Genomic DNA, 23900 nt, shown 5'->3' with positions numbered 1-23900 from the left:
ACCAAAACGCATTCTAGCGGAAACATCATAACTCAGGCTCTACAAGTCCAAATCCAGAAATTCCAAAGGTATATGGTAGCTAAGACATCAAGCTACATTTCATCAGAAGACCTCAAAGGCCAAATCGTGCATTTTCATGGTCGAAAATGGAAGACTACACGAAAACAGAAATCTGGGCGCGAAACAGGTTTCAAAAACAGTCAAGGGCATTTCGGTCATTTCACATGTTACAGTGGTCGGATCGAGCTGAAAATTTACAGGCAACTATTTCATAGCCTTGGCTACAACTTTCATGTTTTGGCCAAAATCTACTTCAGTGAGGATCAGGGTGAAAAGTCACGGTCAAATTGAGTGAAAAGGCAACCCTGTTCGCAGCACCCCTTCCTAGACCAGTCTCAGTATTTTCGACTTATCTCATTCTAAACTACTCCGATTGACCTGAAATTTTGTAGGCGTCTCTAAAATGTCATTCCCTACAACTTTCATGTTTTAAGCCAAGGCCAATTCGGCCTCTAACTAGGACCTAAAATTTCGGACAGAATGAAGAACCAAGGAACCCTAATTTTCCAGATTTCTTCCAAAACAGAAATTGATTGCAATTGTCCACTTTTTCCACCTCCTATAGTCATTAGAAACCATATCCAATCATCATAGATAACCACACCATCATACTTATATTAAAACAGAAAAATCCCCAAAATTACCAAAGTTCATCAATTCAACCAAGAATCACAATATAATCCATAAAGTGGCACCTTATACCACCATTAAGCATCACTCAAGCTTCATTAAGTGTAGGAGAAAGTTCAAACACCACTTACCTAGAACACAAGAGAGGAAGAGTTGTTGGACACCTTAGCTTCTCCAAACACTTCACCAATCAACTCACCACCACCAAAAGAAGGATTTTTATGGAGCAATTCTAAGTTTAATTGGTTGGAATGGAAGATTGAGCTAGTTGGAAGCTTGAAATTTGGAGAAGTTTTCTTTCTTTTCCTAGAGAGAGAGCCAGCCAAGAAGATGAAGACAAGAGTGAATTTTGTGTGATTTTTGAGATATTTAAGCAATTGGTCAAAAAAAATCAAGAAAATCAATAGTTGTCCTACAAGTGCCACCACTCACCAAGTGACACTTGTCACTACATTTAAAGCATTTCTATCCCTTAAGTCTCTCTCACATCAATCACATCTCAACCTCTACTTATCTCTTAACACCCGATAAATTTCAACCAGTATCCAAAACTTAACCTAATTGGCCGAATTTTTCTGAACTTTTCGCACTAGTGGGTCCCACGTCCGATATATATCCTTAATTTTTCAAAAACTCTCCAATACAAGAAAAATCATCTAAAAACTATAATTACTCATAAAATTCACCAGGAAAATTTCCTAAGCCAGAAAATGCAGAAAACATGCCATTAAAGGGGATAAACCCTAGGAAAATTATTAAGAGGAATTTACGGGTTCTCACACTCTCTCCCCCTTAAAAGAATTTCGTCCTCGAAATTCCTTATCATTGACTACTCCGGGATTAAATTGAGCGTTATACTTAGCTAACCGATCTGTACCCCTTCACTGGCCAAGTTCAGTAAATTCTTACCTTCCATGAGTTTTACTTGGTCTAGGCAATAATACTAAACCAAAATAAGCACGATGCATGTGAGTAACACTCAAAACTTTTATGATAACACACATTTATACATTCCAAACAAGATCAAAACATATATATACAAGCCAGTCAAAATTAAGCCACACACATATATACAGCCAGTTAAGTCTAGTACAAACATAAACGATCCACCGAGGAATGGCCTTTCTAGTTCACCAAGTCCTTTCTAACCTAGGCCCTCATATCTTTCGTATCCGGGCGCAAGAATCCCATCTAAGATAATTCACAACTCGAGCCGGCCGGTCCCAAGAGTAAACCATCCTTATTAAAGATTCCTACCCGACATACATACCTAGCTTCCTCGAGTCCCATGATAATGATTCGTACACTTATCACATGCCCGGTTCATAACTTATGCTCAAACGAGCACTTAGACATATTCATGAAATTAGGACCACAACACCACTTGGCCCAGTCTCACTCCGCGCAGAGACCACGCGAACTGGCTCTGATACCACTTGTAACAGCCCCACCTTCCCCTAAGGCGAACCAAAGGGGTTAGCGGACTGCCTGCCCAGCTCTCGCCAGGACTACGGATCCGTTTACGTCAATCTAACACGTTCCGAAACTTACCAACGAGCGTAAGCAAGTCAAAATGGCAACATAACCCAAAATAAGAAAAATGAAATCCGGAGTCGGCCAAGATAGTAACCGACCCGTCAGAACCCAACCGAAAGAGCACGCAAACATTCACATCTGAACTTTAGCGATTACAATCCAAAATGACATACAAAAGTTTTCAAAAGTTAATACATATACACGGTTTGCCAAATCAAAAGAGAAAACGCCCCAAAAGTACACTTAGGGTTTTAATACATGAGCTATACAAAAAATATGTTCAACTAGCTCAATTTGGCGGCCATTTGTCAAATCCATACCAAAAGGGTTTATTTTCCTGTAAGGAAAACAAAAGGGAACAGAAAGGGGTGAGCTTGCGCTCAATGAGGTACCAAACATATAGCAGAAAAATCATGGCATTTCACATTTAACAAATCAGATACACATTCGAGATGTAAAGCAAAGGAACCAATGATTCAAATCAGAAGGATACGGGTGGCTCTCAGGAGCCAAATTTCCAGCGCAGTACTTGATCCAAACCGGTTGACTCTCCGTCAACATATATAGAACCAAAACGTCCGTAGACCCCTCTTTACACCGAATTCCGTCCACCAAACACCCCTTTACCGGGCCCGCTCACCGTAATCGAACAGAAATGGTAATACTCGAGTATACCCGGAATCAAGGGTCTCAATGCCCAAAATCCCCGAACAGACTACCGTGGTTCGTTATCTAATCGTCCAGGCCCTTGCCGGCCCGACTCGAATAACTTAGCCACAGGACTGAGCTCATAGGTCATAGAAATCCGAACAGATGCAGACACAGATAACAGATTCAAATTTTACATAGTAAATTGGCATATGAACAGACAAGAGAACGAGTGTGATAAAGTACACCCTCGTCTCAAACAAATAAACAGATTGCAGAGCAGAAATCAAGTTAAACAGCAATGGAGGGGAGTGGTACACTCACCGGTTCAACTTCAAAAGTTTTCACTTCAGATTGGCCTTAATCGCCAAAAACCCTAAAATAATCAAAATAAACCAATTGAAGGTTTCACATCCAAAATTGAGTAAACGGAATGCACAAGTGAGGCTCGACTACACGTCGTACGCCTTGCCAAATAAATACTAGTGCGAGGGTGGAAAACATGATTTTCTTGGAACAAAAAGATAACATGAAGACCTAGGCGCCAAACAACCCAAAAGCCTTTCATTTCTATCAAAAGGCAAAAAACTTAAAGAACCAAACGGCCTAGAAAATCGGGCAGCACTTCCCCTAGATTTCTTACTTTTCCAGCCATTAAGGCTTCATTATTTCCTCAAATCAGTCCCAACATCTCACACAAAAGTCATCTCATTTCCCAAAAGCCATTCACTAGGCTCAAAGTAAAAGTTAACTAGGAAATGACCGGAATAAAAGTAAGCCTTAAAACATACAAACAAGTACAATGAGACTCGATAACTGATCATAAATCAATGCCAAATATGACCCCAATAGGGTTCCATGAACATATACAAACAGTAGAGAAAACCAGAAAATTCGGAAATGCAATTAGCTTTGGCCCTGAAAAAAAATAGTTTTTGACTTCTTTTTGCGGTAATGGCACCAAATGCCCTATGATTATCGGATGAAGGTGCAAGACCCACCATTTCGAAGATAAAAGACAGGGCTACAACATCACAGAAGGTCACTCAACCCAGTTTTGAGCGCAAACAGGTCAACAATGCAAGATACTATATCAAAAACGTAAAACAGATTCACCAAAACGCATTCTAGCGGAAACATCATAACTCAGGCTCTACAAGTCCAAATCCAGAAATTCCAAAGGTATATGGTAGCTAAGACATCAAGCTACATTTCATCAGAAGACCTCAAAGGCCAAATCGTGCATTTTCATGGTCGAAAATGGAAGACTACACGAAAACAGAAATCTGGGCGCGAAACAGGTTTCAAAAACAGTCAAGGGCATTTCGGTCATTTCACATGTTACAGTGGTCGGATCGAGCTGAAAATTTACAGGCAACTATTTCATAGCCTTGGCTACAACTTTCATGTTTTGGCCAAAATCTACTTCAGTGAGGATCAGGGTGAAAAGTCACGGTCAAATTGAGTGAAAAGGCAACCCTGTTCGCAGCACCCCTTCCTAGACCAGTCTCAGTATTTTCGACTTATCTCATTCTAAACTACTCCGATTGACCTGAAATTTTGTAGGCGTCTCTAAAATGTCATTCCCTACAACTTTCATGTTTTAAGCCAAGGCCAATTCGGCCTCTAACTAGGACCTAAAATTTCGGACAGAATGAAGAACCAAGGAACCCTAATTTTCCAGATTTCTTCCAAAACAGAAATTGATTGCAATTGTCCACTTTTTCCACCTCCTATAGTCATTAGAAACCATATCCAATCATCATAGATAACCACACCATCATACTTATATTAAAACAGAAAAATCCCCAAAATTACCAAAGTTCATCAATTCAACCAAGAATCACAATATAATCCATAAAGTGGCACCTTATACCACCATTAAGCATCACTCAAGCTTCATTAAGTGTAGGAGAAAGTTCAAACACCACTTACCTAGAACACAAGAGAGGAAGAGTTGTTGGACACCTTAGCTTCTCCAAACACTTCACCAATCAACTCACCACCACCAAAAGAAGGATTTTTATGGAGCAATTCTAAGTTTAATTGGTTGGAATGGAAGATTGAGCTAGTTGGAAGCTTGAAATTTGGAGAAGTTTTCTTTCTTTTCCTAGAGAGAGAGCCAGCCAAGAAGATGAAGACAAGAGTGAATTTTGTGTGATTTTTGAGATATTTAAGCAATTGGTCAAAAAAAATCAAGAAAATCAATAGTTGTCCTACAAGTGCCACCACTCACCAAGTGACACTTGTCACTACATTTAAAGCATTTCTATCCCTTAAGTCTCTCTCACATCAATCACATCTCAACCTCTACTTATCTCTTAACACCCGATAAATTTCAACCAGTATCCAAAACTTAACCTAATTGGCCGAATTTTTCTGAACTTTTCGCACTAGTGGGTCCCACGTCCGATATATATCCTTAATTTTTCAAAAACTCTCCAATACAAGAAAAATCATCTAAAAACTATAATTACTCATAAAATTCACCAGGAAAATTTCCTAAGCCAGAAAATGCAGAAAACATGCCATTAAAGGGGATAAACCCTAGGAAAATTATTAAGAGGAATTTACGGGTTCTCACACTCTCTCCCCCTTAAAAGAATTTCGTCCTCGAAATTCCTTATCATTGACTACTCCGGGATTAAATTGAGCGTTATACTTAGCTAACCGATCTGTACCCCTTCACTGGCCAAGTTCAGTAAATTCTTACCTTCCATGAGTTTTACTTGGTCTAGGCAATAATACTAAACCAAAATAAGCACGATGCATGTGAGTAACACTCAAAACTTTTATGATAACACACATTTATACATTCCAAACAAGATCAAAACATATATATACAAGCCAGTCAAAATTAAGCCACACACATATATACAGCCAGTTAAGTCTAGTACAAACATAAACGATCCACCGAGGAATGGCCTTTCTAGTTCACCAAGTCCTTTCTAACCTAGGCCCTCATATCTTTCGTATCCGGGCGCAAGAATCCCATCTAAGATAATTCACAACTCGAGCCGGCCGGTCCCAAGAGTAAACCATCCTTATTAAAGATTCCTACCCGACATACATACCTAGCTTCCTCGAGTCCCATGATAATGATTCGTACACTTATCACATGCCCGGTTCATAACTTATGCTCAAACGAGCACTTAGACATATTCATGAAATTAGGACCACAACACCACTTGGCCCAGTCTCACTCCGCGCAGAGACCACGCGAACTGGCTCTGATACCACTTGTAACAGCCCCACCTTCCCCTAAGGCGAACCAAAGGGGTTAGCGGACTGCCTGCCCAGCTCTCGCCAGGACTACGGATCCGTTTACGTCAATCTAACACGTTCCGAAACTTACCAACGAGCGTAAGCAAGTCAAAATGGCAACATAACCCAAAATAAGAAAAATGAAATCCGGAGTCGGCCAAGATAGTAACCGACCCGTCAGAACCCAACCGAAAGAGCACGCAAACATTCACATCTGAACTTTAGCGATTACAATCCAAAATGACATACAAAAGTTTTCAAAAGTTAATACATATACACGGTTTGCCAAATCAAAAGAGAAAACGCCCCAAAAGTACACTTAGGGTTTTAATACATGAGCTATACAAAAAATATGTTCAACTAGCTCAATTTGGCGGCCATTTGTCAAATCCAGACCAAAAGGGTTTATTTTCCTGTAAGGAAAACAAAAGGGAACAGAAAGGGGTGAGCTTGCGCTCAATGAGGTACCAAACATATAGCAGAAAAATCATGGCATTTCACATTTAACAAATCAGATACACATTCGAGATGTAAAGCAAAGGAACCAATGATTCAAATCAGAAGGATACGGGTGGCTCTCAGGAGCCAAATTTCCAGCGCAGTACTTGATCCAAACCGGTTGACTCTCCGTCAACATATATAGAACCAAAACGTCCGTAGACCCCTCTTTACACCGAATTCCGTCCACCAAACACCCCTTTACCGGGCCCGCTCACCGTAATCGAACAGAAATGGTAATACTCGAGTATACCCGGAATCAAGGGTCTCAATGCCCAAAATCCCCGAACAGACTACCGTGGTTCGTTATCTAATCGTCCAGGCCCTTGCCGGCCCGACTCGAATAACTTAGCCACAGGACTGAGCTCATAGGTCATAGAAATCCGAACAGATGCAGACACAGATAACAGATTCAAATTTTACATAGTAAATTGGCATATGAACAGACAAGAGAACGAGTGTGATAAAGTACACCCTCGTCTCAAACAAATAAACAGATTGCAGAGCAGAAATCAAGTTAAACAGCAATGGAGGGGAGTGGTACACTCACCGGTTCAACTTCAAAAGTTTTCACTTCAGATTGGCCTTAATCGCCAAAAACCCTAAAATAATCAAAATAAACCAATTGAAGGTTTCACATCCAAAATTGAGTAAACGGAATGCACAAGTGAGGCTCGACTACACGTCGTACGCCTTGCCAAATAAATACTAGTGCGAGGGTGGAAAACATGATTTTCTTGGAACAAAAAGATAACATGAAGACCTAGGCGCCAAACAACCCAAAAGCCTTTCATTTCTATCAAAAGGCAAAAAACTTAAAGAACCAAACGGCCTAGAAAATCGGGCAGCACTTCCCCTAGATTTCTTACTTTTCCAGCCATTAAGGCTTCATTATTTCCTCAAATCAGTCCCAACATCTCACACAAAAGTCATCTCATTTCCCAAAAGCCATTCACTAGGCTCAAAGTAAAAGTTAACTAGGAAATGACCGGAATAAAAGTAAGCCTTAAAACATACAAACAAGTACAATGAGACTCGATAACTGATCATAAATCAATGCCAAATATGACCCCAATAGGGTTCCATGAACATATACAAACAGTAGAGAAAACCAGAAAATTCGGAAATGCAATTAGCTTTGGCCCTGAAAAAAAATAGTTTTTGACTTCTTTTTGCGGTAATGGCACCAAATGCCCTATGATTATCGGATGAAGGTGCAAGACCCACCATTTCGAAGATAAAAGACAGGGCTACAACATCACAGAAGGTCACTCAACCCAGTTTTGAGCGCAAACAGGTCAACAATGCAAGATACTATATCAAAAACGTAAAACAGATTCACCAAAACGCATTCTAGCGGAAACATCATAACTCAGGCTCTACAAGTCCAAATCCAGAAATTCCAAAGGTATATGGTAGCTAAGACATCAAGCTACATTTCATCAGAAGACCTCAAAGGCCAAATCGTGCATTTTCATGGTCGAAAATGGAAGACTACACGAAAACAGAAATCTGGGCGCGAAACAGGTTTCAAAAACAGTCAAGGGTATTTCGGTCATTTCACATGTTACAGTGGTCGGATCGAGCTGAAAATTTACAGGCAACTATTTCATAGCCTTGGCTACAACTTTCATGTTTTGGCCAAAATCTACTTCAGTGAGGATCAGGGTGAAAAGTCACGGTCAAATTGAGTGAAAAGGCAACCCTGTTCGCAGCACCCCTTCCTAGACCAGTCTCAGTATTTTCGACTTATCTCATTCTAAACTACTCCGATTGACCTGAAATTTTGTAGGCGTCTCTAAAATGTCATTCCCTACAACTTTCATGTTTTAAGCCAAGGCCAATTCGGCCTCTAACTAGGACCTAAAATTTCGGACAGAATGAAGAACCAAGGAACCCTAATTTTCCAGATTTCTTCCAAAACAGAAATTGATTGCAATTGTCCACTTTTTCCACCTCCTATAGTCATTAGAAACCATATCCAATCATCATAGATAACCACACCATCATACTTATATTAAAACAGAAAAATCCCCAAAATTACCAAAGTTCATCAATTCAACCAAGAATCACAATATAATCCATAAAGTGGCACCTTATACCACCATTAAGCATCACTCAAGCTTCATTAAGTGTAGGAGAAAGTTCAAACACCACTTACCTAGAACACAAGAGAGGAAGAGTTGTTGGACACCTTAGCTTCTCCAAACACTTCACCAATCAACTCACCACCACCAAAAGAAGGATTTTTATGGAGCAATTCTAAGTTTAATTGGTTGGAATGGAAGATTGAGCTAGTTGGAAGCTTGAAATTTGGAGAAGTTTTCTTTCTTTTCCTAGAGAGAGAGCCAGCCAAGAAGATGAAGACAAGAGTGAATTTTGTGTGATTTTTGAGATATTTAAGCAATTGGTCAAAAAAAATCAAGAAAATCAATAGTTGTCCTACAAGTGCCACCACTCACCAAGTGACACTTGTCACTACATTTAAAGCATTTCTATCCCTTAAGTCTCTCTCACATCAATCACATCTCAACCTCTACTTATCTCTTAACACCCGATAAATTTCAACCAGTATCCAAAACTTAACCTAATTGGCCGAATTTTTCTGAACTTTTCGCACTAGTGGGTCCCACGTCCGATATATATCCTTAATTTTTCAAAAACTCTCCAATACAAGAAAAATCATCTAAAAACTATAATTACTCATAAAATTCACCAGGAAAATTTCCTAAGCCAGAAAATGCAGAAAACATGCCATTAAAGGGGATAAACCCTAGGAAAATTATTAAGAGGAATTTACGGGTTCTCACACTCTCTCCCCCTTAAAAGAATTTCGTCCTCGAAATTCCTTATCATTGACTACTCCGGGATTAAATTGAGCGTTATACTTAGCTAACCGATCTGTACCCCTTCACTGGCCAAGTTCAGTAAATTCTTACCTTCCATGAGTTTTACTTGGTCTAGGCAATAATACTAAACCAAAATAAGCACGATGCATGTGAGTAACACTCAAAACTTTTATGATAACACACATTTATACATTCCAAACAAGATCAAAACATATATATACAAGCCAGTCAAAATTAAGCCACACACATATATACAGCCAGTTAAGTCTAGTACAAACATAAACGATCCACCGAGGAATGGCCTTTCTAGTTCACCAAGTCCTTTCTAACCTAGGCCCTCATATCTTTCGTATCCGGGCGCAAGAATCCCATCTAAGATAATTCACAACTCGAGCCGGCCGGTCCCAAGAGTAAACCATCCTTATTAAAGATTCCTACCCGACATACATACCTAGCTTCCTCGAGTCCCATGATAATGATTCGTACACTTATCACATGCCCGGTTCATAACTTATGCTCAAACGAGCACTTAGACATATTCATGAAATTAGGACCACAACACCACTTGGCCCAGTCTCACTCCGCGCAGAGACCACGCGAACTGGCTCTGATACCACTTGTAACAGCCCCACCTTCCCCTAAGGCGAACCAAAGGGGTTAGCGGACTGCCTGCCCAGCTCTCGCCAGGACTACGGATCCGTTTACGTCAATCTAACACGTTCCGAAACTTACCAACGAGCGTAAGCAAGTCAAAATGGCAACATAACCCAAAATAAGAAAAATGAAATCCGGAGTCGGCCAAGATAGTAACCGACCCGTCAGAACCCAACCGAAAGAGCACGCAAACATTCACATCTGAACTTTAGCGATTACAATCCAAAATGACATACAAAAGTTTTCAAAAGTTAATACATATACACGGTTTGCCAAATCAAAAGAGAAAACGCCCCAAAAGTACACTTAGGGTTTTAATACATGAGCTATACAAAAAATATGTTCAACTAGCTCAATTTGGCGGCCATTTGTCAAATCCAGACCAAAAGGGTTTATTTTCCTGTAAGGAAAACAAAAGGGAACAGAAAGGGGTGAGCTTGCGCTCAATGAGGTACCAAACATATAGCAGAAAAATCATGGCATTTCACATTTAACAAATCAGATACACATTCCAGATGTAAAGCAAAGGAACCAATGATTCAAATCAGAAGGATACGGGTGGCTCTCAGGAGCCAAATTTCCAGCGCAGTACTTGATCCAAACCGGTTGACTCTCCGTCAACATATATAGAACCAAAACGTCCGTAGACCCCTCTTTACACCGAATTCCGTCCACCAAACACCCCTTTACCGGGCCCGCTCACCGTAATCGAACAGAAATGGTAATACTCGAGTATACCCGGAATCAAGGGTCTCAATGCCCAAAATCCCCGAACAGACTACCGTGGTTCGTTATCTAATCGTCCAGGCCCTTGCCGGCCCGACTCGAATAACTTAGCCACAGGACTGAGCTCATAGGTCATAGAAATCCGAACAGATGCAGACACAGATAACAGATTCAAATTTTACATAGTAAATTGGCATATGAACAGACAAGAGAACGAGTGTGATAAAGTACACCCTCGTCTCAAACAAATAAACAGATTGCAGAGCAGAAATCAAGTTAAACAGCAATGGAGGGGAGTGGTACACTCACCGGTTCAACTTCAAAAGTTTTCACTTCAGATTGGCCTTAATCGCCAAAAACCCTAAAATAATCAAAATAAACCAATTGAAGGTTTCACATCCAAAATTGAGTAAACGGAATGCACAAGTGAGGCTCGACTACACGTCGTACGCCTTGCCAAATAAATACTAGTGCGAGGGTGGAAAACATGATTTTCTTGGAACAAAAAGATAACATGAAGACCTAGGCGCCAAACAACCCAAAAGCCTTTCATTTCTATCAAAAGGCAAAAAACTTAAAGAACCAAACGGCCTAGAAAATCGGGCAGCACTTCCCCTAGATTTCTTACTTTTCCAGCCATTAAGGCTTCATTATTTCCTCAAATCAGTCCCAACATCTCACACAAAAGTCATCTCATTTCCCAAAAGCCATTCACTAGGCTCAAAGTAAAAGTTAACTAGGAAATGACCGGAATAAAAGTAAGCCTTAAAACATACAAACAAGTACAATGAGACTCGATAACTGATCATAAATCAATGCCAAATATGACCCCAATAGGGTTCCATGAACATATACAAACAGTAGAGAAAACCAGAAAATTCGGAAATGCAATTAGCTTTGGCCCTGAAAAAAAATAGTTTTTGACTTCTTTTTGCGGTAATGGCACCAAATGCCCTATGATTATCGGATGAAGGTGCAAGACCCACCATTTCGAAGATAAAAGACAGGGCTACAACATCACAGAAGGTCACTCAACCCAGTTTTGAGCGCAAACAGGTCAACAATGCAAGATACTATATCAAAAACGTAAAACAGATTCACCAAAACGCATTCTAGCGGAAACATCATAACTCAGGCTCTACAAGTCCAAATCCAGAAATTCCAAAGGTATATGGTAGCTAAGACATCAAGCTACATTTCATCAGAAGACCTCAAAGGCCAAATCGTGCATTTTCATGGTCGAAAATGGAAGACTACACGAAAACAGAAATCTGGGCGCGAAACAGGTTTCAAAAACAGTCAAGGGCATTTCGGTCATTTCACATGTTACAGTGGTCGGATCGAGCTGAAAATTTACAGGCAACTATTTCATAGCCTTGGCTACAACTTTCATGTTTTGGCCAAAATCTACTTCAGTGAGGATCAGGGTGAAAAGTCACGGTCAAATTGAGTGAAAAGGCAACCCTGTTCGCAGCACCCCTTCCTAGACCAGTCTCAGTATTTTCGACTTATCTCATTCTAAACTACTCCGATTGACCTGAAATTTTGTAGGCGTCTCTAAAATGTCATTCCCTACAACTTTCATGTTTTAAGCCAAGGCCAATTCGGCCTCTAACTAGGACCTAAAATTTCGGACAGAATGAAGAACCAAGGAACCCTAATTTTCCAGATTTCTTCCAAAACAGAAATTGATTGCAATTGTCCACTTTTTCCACCTCCTATAGTCATTAGAAACCATATCCAATCATCATAGATAACCACACCATCATACTTATATTAAAACAGAAAAATCCCCAAAATTACCAAAGTTCATCAATTCAACCAAGAATCACAATATAATCCATAAAGTGGCACCTTATACCACCATTAAGCATCACTCAAGCTTCATTAAGTGTAGGAGAAAGTTCAAACACCACTTACCTAGAACACAAGAGAGGAAGAGTTGTTGGACACCTTAGCTTCTCCAAACACTTCACCAATCAACTCACCACCACCAAAAGAAGGATTTTTATGGAGCAATTCTAAGTTTAATTGGTTGGAATGGAAGATTGAGCTAGTTGGAAGCTTGAAATTTGGAGAAGTTTTCTTTCTTTTCCTAGAGAGAGAGCCAGCCAAGAAGATGAAGACAAGAGTGAATTTTGTGTGATTTTTGAGATATTTAAGCAATTGGTCAAAAAAAATCAAGAAAATCAATAGTTGTCCTACAAGTGCCACCACTCACCAAGTGACACTTGTCACTACATTTAAAGCATTTCTATCCCTTAAGTCTCTCTCACATCAATCACATCTCAACCTCTACTTATCTCTTAACACCCGATAAATTTCAACCAGTATCCAAAACTTAACCTAATTGGCCGAATTTTTCTGAACTTTTCGCACTAGTGGGTCCCACGTCCGATATATATCCTTAATTTTTCAAAAACTCTCCAATACAAGAAAAATCATCTAAAAACTATAATTACTCATAAAATTCACCAGGAAAATTTCCTAAGCCAGAAAATGCAGAAAACATGCCATTAAAGGGGATAAACCCTAGGAAAATTATTAAGAGGAATTTACGGGTTCTCACACTCTCTCCCCCTTAAAAGAATTTCGTCCTCGAAATTCCTTATCATTGACTACTCCGGGATTAAATTGAGCGTTATACTTAGCTAACCGATCTGTACCCCTTCACTGGCCAAGTTCAGTAAATTCTTACCTTCCATGAGTTTTACTTGGTCTAGGCAATAATACTAAACCAAAATAAGCACGATGCATGTGAGTAACACTCAAAACTTTTATGATAACACACATTTATACATTCCAAACAAGATCAAAACATATATATACAAGCCAGTCAAAATTAAGCCACACACATATATACAGCCAGTTAAGTCTAGTACAAACATAAACGATCCACCGAGGAATGGCCTTTCTAGTTCACCAAGTCCTTTCTAACCTAGGCCCTCATATCTTTCGTATCCGGGCGCAAGAATCCCATCTAAGATAATTCACAACTCGAGCCGGCCGGTCCCAAGAGTAAACCATCCTTATTAAAGATTCCTACCCGACATACATACCTAGCTTCCTCGAGTCCCATGATAATGATTCGTACACTTATCACATGCCCGGTTCATAACTTATGCTCAAACGAGCACTTAGACATATTCATGAAATTAGGACCACAACACCACTTGGCCCAGTCTCACTCCGCGCAGAGACCACGCGAACTGGCTCTGATACCACTTGTAACAGCCCCACCTTCCCCTAAGGCGAACCAAAGGGGTTAGCGGACTGCCTGCCCAGCTCTCGCCAGGACTACGGATCCGTTTACGTCAATCTAACACGTTCCGAAACTTACCAACGAGCGTAAGCAAGTCAAAATGGCAACATAACCCAAAATAAGAAAAATGAAATCCGGAGTCGGCCAAGATAGTAACCGACCCGTCAGAACCCAACCGAAAGAGCACGCAAACATTCACATCTGAACTTTAGCGATTACAATCCAAAATGACATACAAAAGTTTTCAAAAGTTAATACATATACACGGTTTGCCAAATCAAAAGAGAAAACGCCCCAAAAGTACACTTAGGGTTTTAATACATGAGCTATACAAAAAATATGTTCAACTAGCTCAATTTGGCGGCCATTTGTCAAATCCAGACCAAAAGGGTTTATTTTCCTGTAAGGAAAACAAAAGGGAACAGAAAGGGGTGAGCTTGCGCTCAATGAGGTACCAAACATATAGCAGAAAAATCATGGCATTTCACATTTAACAAATCAGATACACATTCGAGATGTAAAGCAAAGGAACCAATGATTCAAATCAGAAGGATACGGGTGGCTCTCAGGAGCCAAATTTCCAGCGCAGTACTTGATCCAAACCGGTTGACTCTCCGTCAACATATATAGAACCAAAACGTCCGTAGACCCCTCTTTACACCGAATTCCGTCCACCAAACACCCCTTTACCGGGCCCGCTCACCGTAATCGAACAGAAATGGTAATACTCGAGTATACCCGGAATCAAGGGTCTCAATGCCCAAAATCCCCGAACAGACTACCGTGGTTCGTTATCTAATCGTCCAGGCCCTTGCCGGCCCGACTCGAATAACTTAGCCACAGGACTGAGCTCATAGGTCATAGAAATCCGAACAGATGCAGACACAGATAACAGATTCAAATTTTACATAGTAAATTGGCATATGAACAGACAAGAGAACGAGTGTGATAAAGTACACCCTCGTCTCAAACAAATAAACAGATTGCAGAGCAGAAATCAAGTTAAACAGCAATGGAGGGGAGTGGTACACTCACCGGTTCAACTTCAAAAGTTTTCACTTCAGATTGGCCTTAATCGCCAAAAACCCTAAAATAATCAAAATAAACCAATTGAAGGTTTCACATCCAAAATTGAGTAAACGGAATGCACAAGTGAGGCTCGACTACACGTCGTACGCCTTGCCAAATAAATACTAGTGCGAGGGTGGAAAACATGATTTTCTTGGAACAAAAAGATAACATGAAGACCTAGGCGCCAAACAACCCAAAAGCCTTTCATTTCTATCAAAAGGCAAAAAACTTAAAGAACCAAACGGCCTAGAAAATCGGGCAGCACTTCCCCTAGATTTCTTACTTTTCCAGCCATTAAGGCTTCATTATTTCCTCAAATCAGTCCCAACATCTCACACAAAAGTCATCTCATTTCCCAAAAGCCATTCACTAGGCTCAAAGTAAAAGTTAACTAGGAAATGACCGGAATAAAAGTAAGCCTTAAAACATACAAACAAGTACAATGAGACTCGATAACTGATCATAAATCAATGCCAAATATGACCCCAATAGGGTTCCATGAACATATACAAACAGTAGAGAAAACCAGAAAATTCGGAAATGCAATTAGCTTTGGCCCTGAAAAAAAATAGTTTTTGACTTCTTTTTGCGGTAATGGCACCAAATGCCCTATGATTATCGGATGAAGGTGCAAGACCCACCATTTCGAAGATAAAAGACAGGGCTACAACATCACAGAAGGTCACTCAACCCAGTTTTGAGCGCAAACAGGTCAACAATGCAAGATACTATATCAAAAACGTAAAACAGATTCACCAAAACGCATTCTAGCGGAAACATCATAACTCAGGCTCTACAAGTCCAAATCCAGAAATTCCAAAGGTATATGGTAGCTAAGACATCAAGCTACATTTCATCAGAAGACCTCAAAGGCCAAATCGTGCATTTTCATGGTCGAAAATGGAAGACTACACGAAAACAGAAATCTGGGCGCGAAACAGGTTTCAAAAACAGTCAAGGGCATTTCGGTCATTTCACATGTTACAGTGGTCGGATCGAGCTGAAAATTTACAGGCAACTATTTCATAGCCTTGGCTACAACTTTCATGTTTTGGCCAAAATCTACTTCAGTGAGGATCAGGGTGAAAAGTCACGGTCAAATTGAGTGAAAAGGCAACCCTGTTCGCAGCACCCCTTCCTAGACCAGTCTCAGTATTTTCGACTTATCTCATTCTAAACTACTCCGATTGACCTGAAATTTTGTAGGCGTCTCTAAAATGTCATTCCCTACAACTTTCATGTTTTAAGCCAAGGCCAATTCGGCCTCTAACTAGGACCTAAAATTTCGGACAGAATGAAGAACCAAGGAACCCTAATTTTCCAGATTTCTTCCAAAACAGAAATTGATTGCAATTGTCCACTTTTTCCACCTCCTATAGTCATTAGAAACCATATCCAATCATCATAGATAACCACACCATCATACTTATATTAAAACAGAAAAATCCCCAAAATTACCAAAGTTCATCAATTCAACCAAGAATCACAATATAATCCATAAAGTGGCACCTTATACCACCATTAAGCATCACTCAAGCTTCATTAAGTGTAGGAGAAAGTTCAAACACCACTTACCTAGAACACAAGAGAGGAAGAGTTGTTGGACACCTTAGCTTCTCCAAACACTTCACCAATCAACTCACCACCACCAAAAGAAGGATTTTTATGGAGCAATTCTAAGTTTAATTGGTTGGAATGGAAGATTGAGCTAGTTGGAAGCTTGAAATTTGGAGAAGTTTTCTTTCTTTTCCTAGAGAGAGAGCCAGCCAAGAAGATGAAGACAAGAGTGAATTTTGTGTGATTTTTGAGATATTTAAGCAATTGGTCAAAAAAAATCAAGAAAATCAATAGTTGTCCTACAAGTGCCACCACTCACCAAGTGACACTTGTCACTACATTTAAAGCATTTCTATCCCTTAAGTCTCTCTCACATCAATCACATCTCAACCTCTACTTATCTCTTAACACCCGATAAATTTCAACCAGTATCCAAAACTTAACCTAATTGGCCGAATTTTTCTGAACTTTTCGCACTAGTGGGTCCCACGTCCGATATATATCCTTAATTTTTCAAAAACTCTCCAATACAAGAAAAATCATCTAAAAACTATAATTACTCATAAAATTCACCAGGAAAATTTCCTAAGCCAGAAAATGCAGAAAACATGCCATTAAAGGGGATAAACCCTAGGAAAATTATTAAGAGGAATTTACGGGTTCTCACACTCTCTCCCCCTTAAAAGAATTTCGTCCTCGAAATTCCTTATCATTGACTACTCCGGGATTAAATTGAGCGTTATACTTAGCTAACCGATCTGTACCCCTTCACTGGCCAAGTTCAGTAAATTCTTACCTTCCATGAGTTTTACTTGGTCTAGGCAATAATACTAAACCAAAATAAGCACGATGCATGTGAGTAACACTCAAAACTTTTATGATAACACACATTTATACATTCCAAACAAGATCAAAACATATATATACAAGCCAGTCAAAATTAAGCCACACACATATATACAGCCAGTTAAGTCTAGTACAAACATAAACGATCCACCGAGGAATGGCCTTTCTAGTTCACCAAGTCCTTTCTAACCTAGGCCCTCATATCTTTCGTATCCGGGCGCAAGAATCCCATCTAAGATAATTCACAACTCGAGCCGGCCGGTCCCAAGAGTAAACCATCCTTATTAAAGATTCCTACCCGACATACATACCTAGCTTCCTCGAGTCCCATGATAATGATTCGTACACTTATCACATGCCCGGTTCATAACTTATGCTCAAACGAGCACTTAGACATATTCATGAAATTAGGACCACAACACCACTTGGCCCAGTCTCACTCCGCGCAGAGACCACGCGAACTGGCTCTGATACCACTTGTAACAGCCCCACCTTCCCCTAAGGCGAACCAAAGGGGTTAGCGGACTGCCTGCCCAGCTCTCGCCAGGACTACGGATCCGTTTACGTCAATCTAACACGTTCCGAAACTTACCAACGAGCGTAAGCAAGTCAAAATGGCAACATAACCCAAAATAAGAAAAATGAAATCCGGAGTCGGCCAAGATAGTAACCGACCCGTCAGAACCCAACCGAAAGAGCACGCAAACATTCACATCTGAACTTTAGCGATTACAATCCAAAATGACATACAAAAGTTTTCAAAAGTTAATACATATACACGGTTTGCCAAATCAAAAGAGAAAACGCCCCAAAAGTACACTTAGGGTTTTAATACATGAGCTATACAAAAAATATGTTCAACTAGCTCAATTTGGCGGCCATTTGTCAAATCCAGACCAAAAGGGTTTATTTTCCTGTAAGGAAAACAAAAGGGAACAGAAAGGGGTGAGCTTGCGCTCAATGAGGTACCAAACATATAGCAGAAAAATCATGGCATTTCACATTTAACAAATCAGATACACATTCGAGATGTAAAGCAAAGGAACCAATGATTCAAATCAGAAGGATACGGGTGGCTCTCAGGAGCCAAATTTCCAGCGCAGTACTTGATCCAAACCGGTTGACTCTCCGTCAACATATATAGAACCAAAACGTCCGTAGACCCCTCTTTACACCGAATTCCGTCCACCAAACACCCCTTTACCGGGCCCGCTCACCGTAATCGAACAGAAATGGTAATACTCGAGTATACCCGGAATCAAGGGTCTCAATGCCCAAAATCCCCGAACAGACTACCGTGGTTCGTTATCTAATCGTCCAGGCCCTTGCCGGCCCGACTCGAATAACTTAGCCACAGGACTGAGCTCATAGGTCATAGAAATCCGAACAGATGCAGACACAGATAACAGATTCAAATTTTACATAGTAAATTGGCATATGAACAGACAAGAGAACGAGTGTGATAAAGTACACCCTCGTCTCAAACAAATAAACAGATTGCAGAGCAGAAATCAAGTTAAACAGCAATGGAGGGGAGTGGTACACTCACCGGTTCAACTTCAAAAGTTTTCACTTCAGATTGGCCTTAATCGCCAAAAACCCTAAAATAATCAAAATAAACCAATTGAAGGTTTCACATCCAAAATTGAGTAAACGGAATGCACAAGTGAGGCTCGACTACACGTCGTACGCCTTGCCAAATAAATACTAGTGCGAGGGTGGAAAACATGATTTTCTTGGAACAAAAAGATAACATGAAGACCTAGGCGCCAAACAACCCAAAAGCCTTTCATTTCTATCAAAAGGCAAAAAACTTAAAGAACCAAACGGCCTAGAAAATCGGGCAGCACTTCCCCTAGATTTCTTACTTTTCCAGCCATTAAGGCTTCATTATTTCCTCAAATCAGTCCCAACATCTCACACAAAAGTCATCTCATTTCCCAAAAGCCATTCACTAGGCTCAAAGTAAAAGTTAACTAGGAAATGACCGGAATAAAAGTAAGCCTTAAAACATACAAACAAGTACAATGAGACTCGATAACTGATCATAAATCAATGCCAAATATGACCCCAATAGGGTTCCATGAACATATACAAACAGTAGAGAAAACCAGAAAATTCGGAAATGCAATTAGCTTTGGCCCTGAAAAAAAATAGTTTTTGACTTCTTTTTGCGGTAATGGCACCAAATGCCCTATGATTATCGGATGAAGGTGCAAGACCCACCATTTCGAAGATAAAAGACAGGGCTACAACATCACAGAAGGTCACTCAACCCAGTTTTGAGCGCAAACAGGTCAACAATGCAAGATACTATATCAAAAACGTAAAACAGATTCACCAAAACGCATTCTAGCGGAAACATCATAACTCAGGCTCTACAAGTCCAAATCCAGAAATTCCAAAGGTATATGGTAGCTAAGACATCAAGCTACATTTCATCAGAAGACCTCAAAGGCCAAATCGTGCATTTTCATGGTCGAAAATGGAAGACTACACGAAAACAGAAATCTGGGCGCGAAACAGGTTTCAAAAACAGTCAAGGGCATTTCGGTCATTTCACATGTTACAGTGGTCGGATCGAGCTGAAAATTTACAGGAAACTATTTCATAGCCTTGGCTACAACTTTCATGTTTTGGCCAAAATCTACTTCAGTGAGGATCAGGGTGAAAAGTCACGGTCAAATTGAGTGAAAAGGCAACCCTGTTCGCAGCACCCCTTCCTAGACCAGTCTCAGTATTTTCGACTTATCTCATTCTAAACTACTCCGATTGACCTGAAATTTTGTAGGCGTCTCTAAAATGTCATTCCCTACAACTTTTATGTTTTAAGCCAAGGCCAATTCGGCCTCTAACTAGGACCTAAAATTTCGGACAGAATGAAGAACCAAGGAACCCTAATTTTCCAGATTTCTTCCAAAACAGAAATTGATTGCAATTGTCCACTTTTTCCACCTCCTATAGTCATTAGAAACCATATCCAATCATCATAGATAACCACACCATCATACTTATATTAAAACAGAAAAATCCCCAAAATTACCAAAGTTCATCAATTCAACCAAGAATCACAATATAATCCATAAAGTGGCACCTTATACCACCATTAAGCATCACTCAAGCTTCATTAAGTGTAGGAGAAAGTTCAAACACCACTTACCTAGAACACAAGAGAGGAAGAGTTGTTGGACACCTTAGCTTCTCCAAACACTTCACCAATCAACTCACCACCACCAAAAGAAGGATTTTTATGGAGCAATTCTAAGTTTAATTGGTTGGAATGGAAGATTGAGCTAGTTGGAAGCTTGAAATTTGGAGAAGTTTTCTTTCTTTTCCTAGAGAGAGAGCCAGCCAAGAAGATGAAGACAAGAGTGAATTTTGTGTGATTTTTGAGATATTTAAGCAATTGGTCAAAAAAAATCAAGAAAATCAATAGTTGTCCTACAAGTGCCAAGCACACACACTTGATTGTGGCGTCCTCTATCGTTGCATCCGTTCTTGAGTGGTCCAAGTTTGGGTTCAATTCCATCCATTACTCAACGTGTCCTCTACGGTCTAATCGTTGCTTCCGCGTTCACATCAATCTTTGACTAAGAAACTTTCTTCCTTCTCATCTTTCTTCTAGCCATACTTTTCCTTCATTTTTTGACCTTTTTGGCGAGAGAAAAGAGAGATATTTAAGTCATTAACTAGATATTAATCCTTGCCTTTCCAAGTGTCAACTATCCATGGAACTTTGACCAAGACCAAGACAACTTTCTTTCACCAATAAGCTTCAATATCACCATTATTTCTCTTCATTCTTGGTTGGGCTGCCCGAAACATTGAGAGAGAAAGGGAGAGAAAAGAAACCAACCTCTAGCCTTGATTTCTTGCTCAATCTATGAGAAATCCAAACACTAACCCTAATCCATACCGATTAATCTTGAGTTAAGCTTGGAGGAAAGCTTTTGGTGGAGTTACTTAGGGAAGAAAGCTTTTGAGTTGCTTGTTATCCTGGGGTTTTGAGGTAAAATTTCTAGAAAACATCTCTTTTTACTTGTTTCTTAAGATTTATGCAAGATATGTTATGATTGAAGTTGAAGGAAGCATGTTTATGGTAATTTCATGGTTTTGCTAGGGTTTGGTGAAGTTGTTGCTAGGGTTTGGATAATTTCCAGCATTTGGTAGTGATTCTGCCCTGTTTTTGGACCCAACTGGAACTGCATATTCATCCATGATAAAGGCCAAATAAGTTCTTGCTCAAAACATGAAAGCCGTAGCGATTTCAGTTAGCTTTCTACCCAGAAAATTTTAGCTCAATCGGAGCACCGTAGCTTGTGAAATGATTAAAACACCGTAGCTCAACCGTTGCTGGCAGTTGCTGGGAGTTGCTGGCGGTTACCAGCAACTCAGCCTTGTTCGTAGCGGATTCCTGACTTTGTGGACGTTCAGATAAGACCAGCGGTTGGGTCTCTTGTCAACCGTAAATGTGCCTATAAATAACGGGCTAGGCAGAGACTAAAGGGCAGAGAGTCTGTGACTGCCCAAATGCCCTGTTTAACCGACAGCTTTCTATTTTCTATGAGATTTCAATTTTTGACCCTGAAAATGCGAGAATTAGCTATTGATGCCTTCATAGGAAATGTAGGTCTATATCTTAGCTTCGAAATACCATAACATTTACCTCGATCCGATATACCTAGATACAGTTACGACGAAAACACCAAAGGATGACAAATCTGCCATTTATCGGTTCTTCTTTAAACTGGTTTCCAACTTTGGTCCATGGTGATAAATTATTATTTGGTTTGTTTGGTTGGTTTTGAGGCCTTGAATAGATGAATGTTGTTTGTTATCACTTGAGGTTGGATTGGAGGGTTGTTGGCTTGTGAATCCAAGTTGTACTTGGATGGGAAAAGTAAGAAAATAGGGTAAATGCTGCCCAAATTTCTATTACTTGTTCTTATGAATATTAGTGAGATGTAAGGTTTGATTTTAGGGTTAGTTGGATCTTAAGTTACATATGTATCCTTGAATGCACTTCAATAGTAATATATGAGTTGTTTTTTACCAAGATTTGGTATCAACTAAGATGAAAAGTGTTAGTTTTATCCAAGATTGGTTGTTATTTCAACTACTGATTCCTAGAATTTTCTTTCGTTATGTTTGAACTTGAGAAATGACTCAAGATTTTTCATGACTTGGAAGTTCAAATGTTATTATTCACTCTAAAACTGTATTTTCATAATTGTACTAGTAGTTTCTGGATTTTTGATGGTTCATCTAGATTTTGATTAGTTGAACCATAATACCTTGTTTTGACTGATCTAGGTTTCTTTGGTGATCCGGAGTACAACCCGGAAGGAAACTTTTGACATAACTCTTACTCATATTGGTGAGTGTTCTTTGTATGTTGTGCTTCCAATGACTACGTGGATTGTTGTGAATGTTTGCTTGAATGTTAAATGCTTTCCAAGGATTGCTAAATGGATTTTCGATGGGCGAGTGTGTACTTTATCGTACTCGATCCAAGCCAAAAAGTGAATTTTCAAAGATTAAATGATTGAATGCTACTTGTGCATGAATGTAAGCCTTTTGGCGGAACTGGGCCCTTGCCTTTCGTTACCAGCCAACTCGAGTTAGAAGCAGACTCGGTCGGGCGGCTGGTGACCCTGGGGCAGTGATTTGGTATACTCGACTATGACCATGAAGGTTGGTGGAGAACTGGCCAGTGAATTGGTTAGTGGCGGGAAATGAAATCAATGAATGAATGTCAAGAACGCTAAAGGAGTTTTCACTTGCAAAAAAAAAAAGAAAAAAAAAGTTTTCTAATCTTGGAGGGATAAGGAAAATGGTTGGCGAATGAATGAACGAATGGCTCCACGTGAGCATGTATCCTTTTAATGAGTGTGTTTTCATTGCTTTTATATTGTGAATACTTTCTCGATATATCCTTGTTTCAATTGCTTGATTATGTATATGGGAACCTCACTAGGCTTTTAGCTCATTCCTTCAGTTTTTGTTTTCATTACAGGGGATACGAGTGAGGGCGTGAGACTGGTACAGGCTAGCATAATCTAGTTTTCGAATTTTTACGATTGTACTCGCGCTAGTGCTCGGTTAGGGTTGAATGTATCTAGAATTCACAACTTTTGTTATATTTAGAATTGTATGAATGTTTGAGATAGAAATAAATGTAAGTATACGTTCTAAGTTTGGGAACTGTTATTTTACTTATTCTTGAGGTTACACCTTATTTTATTTGAAGAGAATGAACGAGTCCTGGCGAGAGATGGGCAGGCGGTCCGCCAAACCCT

Source organism: Coffea arabica, chromosome 9e (genome assembly GCF_036785885.1).
Source record: "Coffea arabica cultivar ET-39 chromosome 9e, Coffea Arabica ET-39 HiFi, whole genome shotgun sequence".
NCBI lineage: Eukaryota > Viridiplantae > Streptophyta > Magnoliopsida > Gentianales > Rubiaceae > Coffea > Coffea arabica.
The sequence above is the reverse complement of the archived record's forward strand: the minus strand, read 5'-3'. Positions refer to the sequence as shown.